The sequence below is a fragment of the Pan troglodytes genome, chromosome 5, assembly GCF_028858775.2.
Source record: "Pan troglodytes isolate AG18354 chromosome 5, NHGRI_mPanTro3-v2.0_pri, whole genome shotgun sequence".
NCBI lineage: Eukaryota > Metazoa > Chordata > Mammalia > Primates > Hominidae > Pan > Pan troglodytes.
The window spans coordinates 9,557,265-9,574,229 of record NC_072403.2 but is presented as its reverse complement, the minus strand read 5'-3'; positions in this window follow the sequence as shown (position 1 = coordinate 9,574,229).

The window sequence follows — 16,965 nt, the reverse complement described above, 5'->3', positions numbered from 1 at the left end:
GGCCCGGGGAGCAGGGAGCCCTAGGGAACCCATGGAGGGCAAATCCATGAGGATCAAGAAGCAGTGAGGCCCTCCCAGGAGGACAGGCTGAGCACCCCCTGTGTGGGGTGGGAGACATTTCCACGTGCAGAGACCAGGAAGTCCTGCAGGTGTTGATGTTAGGAAATGGCCTGGGCCCAATTTTATCTGATTATCCTGGTATGGCTTACAGACATATTTTTCAAGCTGTGGGTTGTGCCCCTTTTAGTAGCTCATGAAATCAACTTAGTGGGTTGTGACCAGCTCTTAAATCAAGGCTGGAAGGTGGGTGAAATAGAATAGGAAGTCTCAGCACGCATTACACTTTTGACTATGTGGTGTGTCTAAGCGCATGTGGTATGTGTGTGTGCATGGAGAATGCATGTGCGTATGTATGTGTGTATAGTGTACATGCATGTATGTGTGTATTCATCTGTGTGTTGATGTGTACACACATGCATGTGTGTGGCATGTCTTTGTGTGCGTGTGTGTGGTGAGTGTATGTGTGCATATGTGTATGTGCCTGTGTGTGTGCACGTGCATGGTGTTTGTGTATACCATATTCCAATGTAAACATCTTTTTGCAGTGGTTGTGGTTGTGACCTGGAGGCTGGCCGGCCGCATTCTCAGAGTTGGGGCAGGAACTGGATGGAGTGGGGAGGTCTGTGTAACTGTTATCTGATTGATTGACTGATTGATTGATTGAGACAGAGTCTCACTCTGTCACCAGGCTGGAGTGCAATGGCATGATCTTGGCTCACTGCAACCTCCACCTCCTGGGTTCAAGTGATTCTCCTGCCTCAGCCTCCCCAGTAGCTGAGATTACAGGCATATGCCACCACTCCCAGCTAAGTTTTGTATTTTTAGTAGAGACAGGGTTTCACCATGTTGACCAGGCTGGTTTCAAACTCCTGACCTCAGGTGATCTAACTGCCTGCCTCAGGGTCAGTGGACCTCAGTCTTGACTGTCCCCTCCTGTGTAGCAGTTCTCTTCAGAATGGTTCCATTGTTTGGATTTCTTTATGCATTTAAACATCATTGAAAATAGCAAAACCAACAAGACCAGCCAACCTGGAACGTGCCCAAACCAGAGAGTGCTTCATTCTCTTCGGGTCCCCTGGGCAAGAGATGATCAAACCCACTTAGAGACCCAGTGGTGTCTGTCAGCAAGGTGGGAAGAGGAGAGAAGCCGAAATTCAGAATGGCTAAGGCAGGAGAAGGGCTCACAAGACTTCCCTGCTCCTCTCCACCCTGAGGATTCCTGATGCTCTTCATACTTGAGTTTTTGCTTCCCTGAGACGACGCCAGCTGTTTAGATTTGGAAACCTCTTTCCAGGGGAAGCCTCACCTCTGTTCCGTGGTGGTAGAAAAACAGCTTTATTTAAAAATTAGATGATGTGGAGTGTTAGGCATTTTTCAGAGGGGAAAAAGATCCTCACCTCTTTTAACTCTCAAACACCGCTTGAATACACAGATTTCATGCTTGTGACACCTTTCTTCCTTCAAAGATGCTGCCGATTTCTGCCAGAGGCGGCTAGAGATGTTGTGCTCTGGGACACTCCTGCTAAGGATGTGTGTGGTTGTGAGCTGAGCTGGAGATTCAAGTGAGAGGACTGGGAGCCCAAACAGTGTGTTGATGGCAAATAAAACAGGCCCTGCTTCGCGGTGTCCATGGCCACCCCCGCCCCTCATAATGACCCTCCACTCCCCCACCCAGAAATATGCTCCCCTCCAAAGGCACTGGGTGTATCCGAAGAGAATGATCTACACAAGGAGTAGCCTCCTTTCCTAGTTCCAGAAATCAGAATTAAGGGGGAACAGTTTGGCTGGAAGGGAGCCAAAGTCTAGAGTCTTTTGTTCCCTCTTCAAGTCCCTATGGCCTTTCCTTTTCCTAACATCTCCACCTAGTTCAGGTATTCATGCTCCTCTACCCAGAGAGGTCTGGGGTGGGGAAGATCCTGCTTAGGTTAAGCCATGCTTGGTGCTGGGTAAGCCCAGTTTAAGATAAAACCAATTATAATCATGGGTGAGGCCCGAATAGAACAAGCCAATCATGGTGGTGGTGGGGGTGGGTTCCTGTTAGGATAAGCCCATTATGATGGGTGGGTGGGAGGGGGTTTCTGATTGGAAGAAGCCAATCCTTCTATACCATTCCCCTTGGGCCCTTGGCTCCATTCTGGTCAGTGAAACTAGAGGGGAGGGCTGTCTCTCCAGCTAGGTTGCTATCCTGACAACACCCGCTGGAAGCACGCTAGGATTGAGGCTGAGACAGGCCCTGTTTAGCTTGAAGTACCAGCCTTGCTCTCTAACCTGTAAGTCAGGCTGCCCTGTGACTGTGATTGAGTTTGTTTCCCTTTTGCTACTCCTGAGCTTTCAATAAAATTGAAATGGAATGTTCCCCAGCCTTGAATTAGCTGGCTGATGAAGAAAAAAAAAAAAAAAAAAGAAGGGGTCCTGGCTGGAGGAGTTTGAAACCAGCCTGGGCAGCATAGAGAGACCCTGTCTCTACAGAAAAATGAAAAATTACCCAGGCATGGTGGTATGTGCGTGTGGTCCCGGCTACTCAGGGGCCTGAGGTGGGAGGATTGCCTGAGCCCAGGAGTTCAAGGTTGCCATGAACAGTGATCACACCACTGCATTCCAACCTAGGCAACAGAGCAAGACCCTGCCTCTAAAAAAAAATATCCTGTCCTTGGGCTGGGGGTGGTAAATGAGCTATGAATCTCACCGCAACCACTGCCGCCACCTCACAGACATCACCAGTGGGTCATGGTTATGCCCCTTCTTAGCAAAGCCCTGCGGGAGCTCCCTGCCCCCCCCACCCCCGGCACTGGGGCCCCGCGCTGAACTGCCCGTCTGCACTCCTGCAAAAGAGCACTGAAGGCAACGGTAGCGTGGTAGCAGCCACGGTCCATGTGCGACCCTGAAGGGAAGGTGCTTCTCACGGACACGAGCTGGACCCCTGCGGGAACTCTCCCACCCTTGTCACCGTGGCAGGATCAAGGCTGAGTCACTAAGGCCAGCCTCAGCTGGGCCCTGGTCCTCGGTCCCGGCCCAAACTGCACAACATGCCATAAGACTTAGGCTCGATTCCCTCCACGAGTCACCCCGGCAAGGGTGGAAAGGCTGAGTCCTGAGACTCTCACGGTGCCTTTGGAATTTGAGGTCTCTCAGATTCCAGAAATAGGCACGGAGGCTCCAAGCTGGGGTTGGAGTTCTCGGAGAGACAGATGTCGAAAGTGAGGTCAGGAATTGACATGCGGAAATCACCGCCAGCCATGCCCGGAAAGCAGGGCCCACACCCAGGTGCTGTCCACACCAAATCAGGGTTCTGGGTTTCAGGAGCATGGTGACCATGGCACTGGTTCTGTGCCCCTCCCCTGCACCCTTTTGTGGAACTGGATTCCCCTGGGGCTACCCAGCCCGGAGAGGTCCTATAAAGGGAAGGGGCTTCTGTCTCCCTTTCCTCTCTCCCTTCTCAGCGTCCCTCCACATCCCCACCCTACAAGCAGCAGACAGGGAAAGGGCCATTGTGTTGAAAGGCGAGGCTTACACCATCTCTTCCCAAATGAGGGAAGGCTCCGCCTGTCTGTGCCCTGGCACAGTTCCAAGACATATGAGTACCCTGAGAATAATGTGCGCCCCTTGTGAGCCCATATTCCTTGAACAGTAATCCAACATTTATTTAGCAGAGGCAGCAATTTAAAAAAAATAAATATGAAATATATTTATGTTCAAAACAAGGGATTTATGACATTCAGTCATTAAGTGTCATTTTCCAGACCACGAAATTTATTGCCAGCCATAAACAAGTTAAACTGCTTAAAATGTGGATAATAAAATAAATCTATTTTATTATCGCATTTCCAATAAACAGCACTATGCTGTGCCTTCATCGTTTGTAAAATTTTAGCTGACTCTGACTGTAGGTTTTAGGTGACTCTCAGCTGCTTGGTCTCAGAGTTGGAGGCTGGGCTTGCAGGTTCACCAGAATTGCCCAAAGGAGAGTGATCCTGCCACCGCTGCTACCGCAACTGCGACTTCACAGCCACAGCACCTGTGTGACCCAGGAGGGAAGCAGGGAGGGACTTTGGAGGCACAAGGCCTCACAGTGACCTTCAGCAAATGCTGAGTTTGTCACTGTTACCCTGGTGGACAGGTGGGCGCTTAGCCTGGGATTCTAGAAGGCACAGGGGTGGCCAGAAGGGTCTAAAACTCCTGGGAAGTGGCAAAAGAGAGCTCTTACAGGTAGACGCTTCCTTGCACCATCGGAACCAAGGGCAGCTTGGGGGCCTCCATGGAAGTTGGAGGCCCAGGGAGACTTGGTCTCTGGCCAAGGGGGCCCTTGTGCCACCTGTTTGTGTGGGTTTCAGTGGATAGAAAATGCATGCACTTCTTTAACAAGAAGTCACCTGGATCCTTTTCCTGTGCCTGTTAGCATATCTGCATCAGTCACAGCAGTCTTCTTCAGCAGGAGTGGGTTCAGTGTGCACATTTCTGGTTCTGGAAGAGTCAACGTGGAAAACGGAGTTAACTGGCCCCAGAATCCCAGTTGATCCCAGTGAGGTCGCAGCTGCCCCCAGAAGCTCTCTCTCTGGACTGCCTTTGTTCTGTCTCTGAAATGACTGCAGATCTGGGGTCATCTCCAAAGCAGTCACTTGAAGGTGTCTCTCTAACCTTCCACCCACGTTAGCCTGGCTTCTTCCTCTTCCAGGACATGATGGGAAGGAATCCCCAGGGGACTCCTGGTATCAAAGGACATCCAAGCAGGCCTGTCTCCCCTTACCTTACTGAAAGCTTCTAAACCCTGACACAAGACTGAGACATTGGCTCCAAGTTGATGAGGCTCCTGTCTGTTATAAATTTTTGACAGGTTGGGTTAGAGAAGCTCTCAGTGCATAATAATGAGAACGCTGTCAGGCTAAATGGCATTCTGACATTTGAAGGAAGAGGCTCATGTAATTTTTGGTTGTTTAAGGGCAAGAAGCCTGGAACTCTGTCTTGTTAAAATGACAAGGAGCAACAAGCAATTTTCCACCTCTCTTCTCCCTGAACAGGTAGAAACTAATAAGGAACTTGTTATTATAAGGAACGTACCAAATAAGATAAGCGTTCATGCGGGAGAGGAACCCTTCAAGAAGGTGCATTTCTATTCGACATCATCCTCATCATCCTCCTCATCACCGTCGTTATCACACATATAATATGTGTGCCAGCAGGGCTCTGTCGTAGGCTCTGTCAAGGGAATGAATTCCACGTCCTTGATTTTGGGATTGCAAATCCTGAGGGTAAAAATGCTGAGAGGCAAAGGGAAAATGATACGGGATCCCTTTACGTGGCAGTAAATGTGTACAGCGCCACCTACGATATATCAGCAGCTTCCACATTAACACAACCGTAGATCCTGGGGATGACTCTCAGAGTCCCCCATCTGTCCAGCCTCGGGGACAACTGTGAGAAGATGTGGTCAAATAATGGTTTTCACCAGACCAAAGCCTGCACCAAGAAATACCGCAGTCTCAGCCCTTCCACATCCTCACCTTTCCCTTCTAAGCCATGGCCCTGCGAGGAGTTGGGCCTTCTGGAGGCTCTGAGGTTTTTCTTCTTCAATTACGCACAGTCTCATCTTCTGCTCTCCTCAAATTTCTCCTGCTGGTCTGGGTTCTTCTGTGATTTGGGGACTTGTTGCTGAAGACAGGCACTGCCATTGGCCTCACACCTACCTCCATCCCTCCAAATGAGCTTACGGCTTGGGAGAATTGATGCCGAAGGAAACTTTCTCTGAAATACTTTTCTCTGGACAATATGACTGGAAAGGTTGGGTCTGTTTAGAGAAGGAGCTCTTTCCTAAGCCAGTGGAACCACCCAGGAGAGTCCTGTTTTAGTACAGGGCACTTGTCTTTTTCTTTCTTTCTTTTCTTTTTTCTTTTTCTTTCTTTCCTTCCTCTCTTTTTTCTTGGTTTCTTTCTTTCCTTTCTTTCTTCCTTTCTTCCTTTCTTTCCTTTCTTCCTCTCCCCTTCCCTCCCCTCCCCTCCTTTCCTTCCTTCCTTCCTTCCTTCCTTCCTTCCTTCCTTCCTTCCTTCCTTCCTTCCTTCTTTCCCTCCTTCCTTTCCTTCCTCTCCTCCCCTCCCCTCCCCTTCCGTTTCTTCAAAATCTTTCTCAGTTGCCCAGGCTAAAGTGCAGTGGTGTGATCACGGCTCACTGTAGCCTCACCTCCTGAACTCAAGCATTCCTCCCTGGACTACAGGCATGTGCTTGTAGTATTAAAAATTTGGATATTTTTAAAATTTTTTATAGAGACAGGGTCTCCCTTTGCTGCCCAGGCTAATCTTGAACTCCTAGGCTCAAGCAATCCTCCTGCCCTGGCCTCCCAAAGTGCTGGGCTTACAGGTGTGCACTATCACGCTCAGCTGACACTTGTTTTAGATGTGGATTTTTCAGTATTAGCACTATTAACATTTGGGGCTGGATCCTTCTCTGCTGTGATGCTGTCCTGTGCCCTGTAGAATGGTCAGCAAGATCCCTGGTCACTACCAGATGCCAGCAGCACTTCTCCCCCTGAGTTGTGACACCCCAAAAATGTCTCTGCACATTGACAAATTGTTCCTGGGGAGATGGGGTGGGAAAATTACCCCCAGTTGAGAACCACTATTTTAGATGTATTAATATTATACCTGTAGGTTAAAGTTTTTTTATCCTAATGATAATAATTACACAAAAACTAATAATTAATGTTATAAAAGTAGCACAGAAAGTAGCTAGGCTCTAAAGGAAACTTCGAGATTCCAACTCCTACCGTCCCACCTGCAAAAGTTTTGGAATGTTGTTAAAATGCAAGGTGGTCCATATCACAGCCGTGGAACGCTGGCAAAAGCAATGCAGAAATCAGCCAGAGAAGCAGAAAGAGTCCTGAGGCTACAAGTCAGGAGATGAGGTCCTGGTCTCAGCCCTGGTCTGCGAGGAGTGTGACAATAGATAAGTCACGTTATTTTTTTATTTTTTATTTTTTAATTTTACATTAAGTTCCGGGATACACATGCAGAACGTGCAGGTTTGTTACATAGGTATACATGTGCCATGGTGGTTTGCTGCACCCGTCAACCCATCATCTAGGTTTTAAGCCCCACATGCATTAGGTATTTGTCCTAATGCCCTCCCTCCCCTTGCCCCTCAACCCCTGACAGGCCCTGGTATGTGATGTTCCCCTCCCTGTGTCCATGTGTTCTCATTGTTCAACTCCCACTTATGAGTGAGAACATGTGGTGTTTGGTTTTCTGTTCTTGTGCTAGTTTGCTGAGAATGATGGTTTCCAGCTTCATCCATGTTCCTGGACATGAACTCATTCTTTTTTATAGCTGCATAGTATTCCATGGTGTATATGTGCTACATTTTCCTTATCCAGTCTATCACTGATGGGCATTTGGGTTGGTTCCAAGTCTTTGCTATTGTAAGTATTACTGCAGTAAACATACGTGTGCATGTGTCTTTAGAGTGGAAAGATTTATCATCCTTTGGGTATATACCCAGTAATGGGATTGCTGGGTCAAATGGTATTTCTGGTTCTAGATCCTTAAGGAATCGCCACACTGTCTTCCACATTGGTTGAACTAATTTACACTCCCATCAACAGTGTAAATGCATTCCTGCTTCTCCACAGCCTCGCCAGCATCTGTTGTTTCCCGGATAAGTCACTTTAAATTTGGCCCTTAACTTGTTCCTTCTTACAACGAAGTAATTGGACTAAAGATGTAGTGGTTTTCCATGTTTCTTCTGCTATGACCCATGTTGACATTGGAGACACTTCCACTGATACATCCCAGTGTAGACAGCCTTTGTCGTTTAATGTTCTGGTAGAAAATGCAATTTCTAATTTGTAGTCGAAGGTGGCCCTTTCTCATAACTGGGATCAGGACTCTGAATGTGTTCTGATATCCTGGGTGAGAACTGCTGAAATATATAATCCTCACTATTTCTTCTAGTGCTAAAATTCGAGAGTCAAAGGAGCTTCTTATTCTGCCCTGTTTGCCTGTCAACAAATACAATGAACAACATCCTTATTCCCCGATTTTCTGCCTCTGTTACTTACCAGCAGGCCACTCGCCCTCCAAACTGCCTCTTCATAAAATCTGCCATTACTGCTCATCGCTCTGGCCCAGCAGGTGATGAATTCAGTCCACGCCATTAGGCTTCCCTGTGGATGAGTCATCTATTTTTACAAGTTGCTGGTTGCGAGACTAGAGCATAACTTACGGGTTTATAAATATTTTGGCATCTTCCTTTGTTGAAAGATACTGTGAGACCCAGTGATTCACAAGGTTGTCCTGACACTTTCCCCTCCTCCACCAGCATTTTGAAACATTGTTATCCGGTTTGGTACAAGTTCTTTCAGCTATCACTCCTGCAGGTGTTGGTTTGAAGTTACATAAAGAAAAGATTTTCATCTTTCAATAATTGGCTGGATAGGCTAAACTCAGGCTATAATTTATTACTCTTGGCTGCAATCCATCCATTTGTCTCTGTCCTTGGAGGGAGGTGTTTAATCTCCCTTTGGCTCAGCTTTGGAAGGGACTCACTGATTTGTTGAAAAGTTCATTAGACACCGATGGAGCCCCTGCTGTATGCCAAGAATTGCACTAGGTGCTGGGGATATAAAGATGAATATGACTTGCTCTCAAAGAATGCCTCCGTCTAATGAGGCTGTGGCTGTAACTCAACCATTGCCACACAGCATGGTGAGCAGTAGAAATGAAACAAGCTCACGTTATGTGGGTGGTGCAAAAGAAAATGACCCATTTTTCCTAGTGAGATAGGAGGCTTTGTAGAGGAAATTTCACTTGAGCTGTGTCCTACAAGATGGGCAGCAGTTTTCCATGGGGAAAATAAGTGGGGAATAATAATAGGTAGAAAGGCATGGAGGCTTGAAACAGTATGGGGAGTTTAGGGAACTGCAGGCCTGCACCTTGTGGCATAGGTGTGTATGTGCAAGTGTGTAAATGTGTGCACACACATGCACGTGGGTGCTGTGGGAGAACAGCTGAGGGATGAGGTGGCAGCAGATGAAAATGAGAGGCCGGGTGCAGTGGCTCACGCCTGTAATCCCAGCGCTTTGGGAGGCTGAGACGGGCAGATCATGAGGTCAGGAGTTCGAGACCAGCCTGGCCAACATGGCGAAACCCTATTTCTACAAAAAATACAAAAAAATCAGCTGGGCATGGTGGTGCATGCCTGTAGTCCCCGCTACTCAGGAGGCTGAGGCAGGAGAATCGCTTGAACCTGGGAGGCAGAGGTTGCAGTGAGCCGAGATTGTGCCACTGCACTCCAGCCTGTGCAACCGAACGAGACTCAGTCTTAAAAAAAAAAAAAGTATAAAAAAATGAGATAGGCAGAGACCAGTCATGAAAAGACTTGCATGGTGTAATAAAGGGTTTGAATTTATTCACAATAGAGAACTTTTGAAGGATTTTAAGACAGGAATCAGCATTATGGGATTTGCCCTTTAGGAAAATATCCAAGGACCAGGGTTGGGGGCTGGACTCAAGAGGAACCTGGGAAGCATTTGGGAGGTGGGACATAGTGGACAATTTTCCTCAGTAAGGGAGGGGAGAGAGAGCTGGAAGGCTAGAATGGCGTCTAGGTATCAGCCCTGAGGACCTGGTGGATGAGGGTGCCCTTTGCCAAGAAGGAGAACACAGAGAAGGGAAGAGGTGTGGGGAAAACATCATGACTTCTGTTGGGAATATGTTGAGTGTGAAGTGTCTGTATAGCACCAGCTGCAAAGGTCTAGTTCTCCATCTCTAATAAGAAGCCTCATCATGGAAATGTGATTAAAATTAAAATCCACGTTGAAATCCTCAGACGAAAGGTGCCATGGAAGTGCAAAGAATCATTATTTAGTGTTTTATGGGCTGTCCTTATTGCCTAGAACACTCTCCTCGTCTTGATTCTAATTGCCTCTGATGCCTGTCTTAGCATATTCTAGGCATGAAAAAAACAAGTGTCTCAAATGTCAGCTGCGGGACGGGCTTGTGCAAGGAGGGCTCTGAAGCTCTGGGACAGGCAGCTTGAACTCAGAGAAGTGGGGAAGGTTCTGTTCTCAGTCCTGTGAGTTTGAGCCTTAACCTCTTTCACTCAATCACTAGGTCAGTCTCTGCTCCTTGTTTTGGTTTGTTTTATCAGAACTTAACAACATTCAAGATTTCTTCTTTCCTGATCACCTGCTGCATGGCTGGTATTGGGGATTTAATGCTGAACAGACCGACATGATCCCTGTCCTCACACAATAAATTGTCTAATAGAGGCAGGAGAATGGCGTGAACCTGGGAGGCGGAGCTTGCAGTGAGCCAAGATCGCGCCACTGCACTCCAGCCTGGGCGACAGAGTGAGACTCCATCTCCAAAAAAAAAAAAAAAAAAAAATTGTCTAATAGTAGGAAGAATTTTTTAAGGCATCTCATGATGAAGAGGGAGAATCAAGACTGAATCAAACTGTTCCCAAAGAGAACTGTTTTAACTTCAGGAAACAAATGGATGCTGTCTCTTTAAGACAGTGTTTGGAAAACCAGCTCTCCCACTCTGCAAGGCCTCCATGGTAGGGGGAGCAGGCGAAGGAGTTTCTCCTGTTGGGGCTGAGGCAAATATGAATCATCACTTGTATATAATCTTCTGTATCCTGGAGATTCAAAACCAGCGCCTCCATCTTCCCAGTGAAAGTGTTTACATGGCATTATTACCGTGATTATTTATGACTTGCTTTGCTGCCTCAAGGGATAAGGGCGAGTATGAGCTGGGAACTTGTTTCAGTCAAAAGGAAGTGGAATTAAATGATGTTAGAACCTGTACTTAATGCCCACATGGAGCTATTCAGCTTAATCTGCCAGAACACCATGGGAGGAGGAGAATGTCTTCCCTGGTCATTGCACTGGGGGAAGCCAGAAGGAAATGCATCTGATGGGAGCAGGGAGCGCAGGTTTGCTGTTTCCCTGACTCCATTTGTGCTCTAAAGGAAGAGCTACTCATTAGAAAGAAGCAAGAACACAGCTATCCCTGTGGGTGTCATGCCCAGAACAATGCTTCCCTTTTTTCTCAGGTCCTAAATTTCCTTCCAAACCTTTGCTTCCTCCCTCTCTTCTGTTCTCACAATAGAGCACCTGCTATTTCACATATCATGTTGGGTGCTGGAGATATACAGCAGAACCCACAAGCCCTGCCCCTGAAGGACAAATCACATGTAATGGGAGTGCGGGAGTGCTGTTGCCCATCTCAGCAGTTCAGGTTAAATCCTCCAACCACCATGACCCCAAGACCCTACCTTTTGACGGGCTTAGGGATGTTACAGAGCATTGCAGGGGGTTGCCTGCATGTGTTTCATCAGTAGGAACCAAGCAGTATCTCAAGGCATGAACAGAAATAGATTCTGTTTGTTGGTAGGTGGAAAATTCGTTGGCTGCTGGTGAGTGAACTGTCTCCCCTTCCTCATTCCCAGAGAGAAGCACTACCCAGCTTGGTGCCTGGATGCAGGCAGTGTGAGAGCACTGCCTAGGGAAAGAGCTCAGCAAGAGGCCCAGGAATGACCCATCTTTCACCTTGTGCCTCCCACAGGTGTTCAGCTGCATTGGCGCCAGAGCACCAATGGGGCAAGAGAATCCTCTGGAGAAGTTTTCTGTGATCTCATCACAGGAGTAGCCCAGAGGAGCAGCCCAGGGCCTGGGGCCTAGGATGGGTGGACCAGGCCATGCAGCTGGTTGGGGGCTTGACGCCCACTCAAAAAGGTGCCATATTTTGACTGTTTTCTCTATTACTTCCGTATGTCTTCCACTAACATCTTTCCACCATTGTCTTAATCTTCTATCAAACTGTTTTTAAAAATCCACTTTTCTGAACATGTTTTATTCTTTTTTTTCCTAAAACATTTTTTTTTATCCACATAAATCTTTTCTTAACTTCCAGCAAAGTCTCCCTTCTCTCCTCCTGTTCCTTCCCAGGAACAAGAAAACATCCAAGCTAAGTGACTAAAAGCTGGATCCATTTTCTTCTCCGACAGGAGAGAGAAGGGGAATGGCTGTAAGCAGTGAAGCTCCTCTTTGAACACTGTAGAAGGTTCCCATCCTGGCACAGGCATTGTGAGCATGAGGAACTAAGGAAGGCACTAGGTGCTGTGGGATCACAGTATAGGATCCGACAGTATAGGGATGTCTAGCTGGAATCAAGAGGGGTGGCGTCCCAGCTGGTTCTTGGAGGATGAGTAGGATTTTGCCAGATATCTGTGCCCTTCCTCCCTCTTCTAGTACCAACCCTTCCAATAGGCTAAAATAACTAGTAAGGGTGAATTTAAAGCAGAAAACAAGGGAGTGGGGAGGGACATGTGGGTAGAGGGGCGTCCCACTCCCTGCTTTAGTGTGAGTGGAAGGATAACTGGGCCAGTCTCGGGCACGTGAACTTCTGGTTTGTTTAAGGTTTTTTTCATCAAGCGACTGCCTTCTTTTCTCTGGCCCATGTCTATGCTCTTTTCACACCCCACAACACAGCCTGCTATGGGAGGTCCCAATGTGGAGGATGGAGGACAATTTCCCACAATTTCCTGTATGCCAGGGGTAACCAAGTGAGAATTAAAAAGCTCGAAGCCTGTGTAGTGGAAGAACTGTCAAAAAAAACCTGTGGCACACTGTATAGCTGGAAAGCAGGGAGGGTTTGGGGGAGGGATCAGGTGGGGAAAGCAGATGAGGGCAGAGCCCGCTGGGGAAGCTTACAGGCTTTGCATTTAAGCCACACTGGGAGGGCACTCACCCTCTGCATTAATGTTTGGTTTATGTCCGAGTTGCCCAGCTGGACGTGGTCCTGGGTGGAAGTTGCCGAAGCCACACTGGGAGGGCACTCACCCTCTGCATTAATGTTTGGTTTATGTCCGAGTTGCCCAGCTGGACATGGTCCTGGGTGGAAGTTGCCGAATTAACTTCTTGACATGCTTGATTGCAATGTCCACGAGTGTGCTTTCATTTTATACTTTACTGACAAAGTTTATTGCCTGAGTGCTGGCTCTTTGTGTGCTGGCTTTCAGACCAGGGAGTTGGTATCTGTGCAGATGCCACCGGTACAGGACTGAGGATCAACACACAGGCCAGACTCCCACTTCAGGTCCCAATGTTGCTGCTGTGCAGAGCCCCTCCTTTCTCCCAAAGCCATGACCACCACCTCTGCTGCTGCCGCCGATGCTGTTGCTGCCACCATTGCCATTGTCTGGGCCTACGTTCTGGCCTGGCCACCTTGGGTCCCTGCGGTGCACCTACACACCTGGCTGGACCAATTGCTCAGCCAGGTGTGTAGGTGCACCGCAGGGGCCCATGGTGGCCCAGCTGGAACCTAGGCCCAGAAAATGTCAATGGTGGCAGCAACAGGGGCCCAAGGTAGCCCCAAGGCATGCACCTACACACCTGGCTGGACCAATTGCTCCACGCCTGGGCTGCCTCCCAGGACTGCAGGCCTGAGCTCATTGTGTGCATGCAGCGGCCCAGCATACATGTCCTACTGCCCGTCAGACCTCCTTTATAAAACACAGGTTTGAAGATAAAATTATGAAGAGTTTCAGGACAGCTCCAGCAGAGCATGAAACCAAGCGCCAGGCTGTTCTGAGAGTAAAACCCTGTGCAACTGTACGGGTCACACACCTGTGAAGCTGGCCTCAATTATAAGGCAACTGCCCACTGGATGCTAGAGACAAAGCAGGACAGCTGAGAGAAATCCTTCTGAGACCCTGTAAGCCTTCACCCTGCAGCCAACTTCCAAAGGCTAAAGGCACAGCTGCGGGACGGAGGGAGATATACTAAGGAATGGAAAGATGAGGGTGGAACTGGATGGAGGTCAAAGAGAAATTCCCAGTGATACAAAGAGCCAGCATAGAGAAATCTCACACAGCTTACATGGCTGATGGCTGCACAGCAAGGAATGCTAAAGTTCATTCACTGGGCTCAAGGAAACCATGAGGCGGGAGCCCGGCTCTGCAGGGAGAAATGAAGAGCACCTGGAAGGAGTGTCAGCTTGAGTGGTAAGTGAGCCCAAAAGAGTCAGCAGCACCAACTCACTCTTGCTTGGCTTTTCCAGGACAAACCCAAGGTGAGGTGTCCACAGCACCAGTCACTGGGATAGAAAAGCCTTAGGGGGCCAGAGCCCTGCTGGCCACAAAAGACCATGGGAATCTGCACAGCCCCGCTCCCCCTCGCCAACCCCAGGAACTGAAGCCAGCACCCAGACAGAACAGCAGAGGAGGAGGGAAGGGCAGTGCTGAAATTTTCATTTCAGATGACAAAGGAGGGCATCTCTGCCTTTTCCAGTCACAGCACACATAGAAACTGGTGGCACGTGTCATGCACACTACGGAGGTGGGTGAGACAGTCCATGAGATGGCTCACCTCGCCACCTCAAGGGCCCTGGGAATCCCTGCCTTATCTCACCTGGTACCTCTTTAGGGACTGCTGGCTCTAGAGCATTATGAACTGCAGGACCCACCTGTGGTCATGCATGGCCCGGACTTCTTTTCTGAATTAAACTTTCTGCTCAGTAACCCTGGAGGTTTAAACTTGCCCTGCAAAGATCACAGGAATCCCCCTGCCCTCAGCGCCCCCACCTAGTTTGGGGCAGGCTGTGTGGCATGTGTGTGTGTGTGTGTGTGTGTGTGTGATGGTGGTGGTGATAGTGGTGATGGGGTGTGTGTGGCAGGGAGATAGTTTGTGCGTATTTGGGGGGTGTGCATTGGGGGAGAAGGAAGGGCCTTAAAAAGGATTTCTACTTACTAAATTTTTATTTAGGAAAGATCAGGTAGAAACTGCAATTTCTGCACTTTTCAAGGACTTCCAATCCAAACAGAAAACACTTGGCCAGAGCAGCAAAATTTTAAAATATGTATTTGCGAAGCAGTATTTTACTAGGATCTGTTAAAGTAGCTGAATTCCTTGCAGAGTTCTGCTTCTGAAAAAGTAATGTGTGCTCAGGAAACATTCCGAAATTTCAGAAAAGTAGAGAAGAGGAAAAAATAGTTCTAAAGATGATCACCAGTAACATCATTTTAATCTCTTTCCTTCCAATCTTTTCTCTATAAATGGTTATATGGGTATTTTTGTCTGTTTTGCATGAAGGTATTTTTATTTTACTTAAAGGAAGTTTTTACACTATATATGCCACTTTGAATTTCATTCCTTTTTCTAAATGTATACTATCAGGCTTTTCCATGTGTAACATAATACTTAAAAACATAAGTGTTTAAAAAGATGAATTATATCGCAAAATAATATGTATTTTAGGAAAATTTTAAAATTTTTAAATATAGACAAATCAAAAGAAAATTAAGTTAAAAGCAGCCCAGTCATACTTCCATAACCTTGTTTCTCTGTTCCCCATCATCCTTGCCAGTATAGTAGGTAAAAACCTTAGTCTATGCCGGAAATATTATCTATTATACATGTGTATGCCTGTATGCAAATATAATGTCATATGCACGTATAAATGTGTGTGGGTATCTATAGCTATATCTACATATGCTCCTTAAGTTGATTCCAATCCCACTCTGACTCTGAGCCCAACCCTGTCGTCTGCTTGGACTTTCGTGCTCATTTTCCTTAGGATTATGAGAGGCCTTGGGGTCTTCTGCAGTAACAAGAATCAGCAGGCTCTTGCCTTCCATCCCATCCATTCTGGTGACCTCCAACAGGCCTGCAGCCTCTCTGCCTGTTCCCACTCACTGTAGGGCCTCTGCTTTCCCAGGCCTATGTGGTCTGAGCTCCTTGCTCAGGTCCACACTCTTGATGCCAGAGTCCAGCCTCTGGGCAGGAATAGTGAAGGAGAGGCAGAAGGCAGATGCCAGCCCCCTGCTTGCAGGACCCGCACAGCTGCATCCCTTTGCACTGGTTGGCAGGGAGACCCTCTCCTGTCCCTTGTACACCCAAAGATGCCTTGTCTCCAGGCTCACCTTTCAGGAACTAAAAGCTTTTATAAATACCCAGATGATCAAAAGGTTTCTGCTTTCAGGCAGGGGACCTCTAAAGACCTGTCTTCCAGCTTGGAAGAGGAGGAGAGGGGAGCACACAGCAAACAACCCACGTGTTGATATGCATGAAGTATCCTGCCACACAGGGAACCCCTGTAGCTGGGAGATGTGGTTGCTGGAAGGTGGAGTGTGTCTTGTAAGCACATTGGAAGAGATCAATGATGAGAATGGGCAGAGGGAGCCTTGACTGTACATGAGATTTTGCATATTGACACCAACAGCAAATGGTTAAATATACCGAACTCTTTCCCTATGTGCTTTTCCTCATTGTTAAAGAAAGAGAGAAGAGTCCCCTTGTGTCTTCTTTGCTACTGTATTAGTCAAGGCTCTCCAGAGAAACAGAAGCAATAGGAGATTTATGTGTAAGCACAGATTTACTTTCAGATGTTGGCTCACACATTTGTGGGGGCTGTTAAGCCCAATATTCACAGGGCAAGCCAACAGGCTGGAAATGAAGGGAAGAATTAATGCTGCAGTCTTAAGTCTGAATTCTGAGGGGCAGGCCAGGCAGGCTGGAAACCCAGGAAGAGTTTCTACGCTGCAGTCTTTAGTTCAAATACCTTCTTTGGGAAACCTCAGTCTTTGCTTTAATAGGAACTCCAGCTGATTGGATGAGGCTCACCCACATAATAGGGTAATCTGCTTTACTCAAAATCTACTGATCCAAATGTTTATCTCATCTAAAAAATACTTTCTCAGCAACATCTAGACTGACATCTGCCCAAACAGCTGGACACCATAGCCAAGTTGACACATAAAATTAACTATTGCAACTTCTTTACAAACTTCAAGAGAAACAGAGAAGAATGAAAGCTGAGCTGCATACCTGGCATAAAGTGCCAAAGCTCAGTCTGTGAAGCAGCATGTTTCTCACGGGGCCCAGAGAGTGTCTATACTTATAGAGATTCTTTTCAA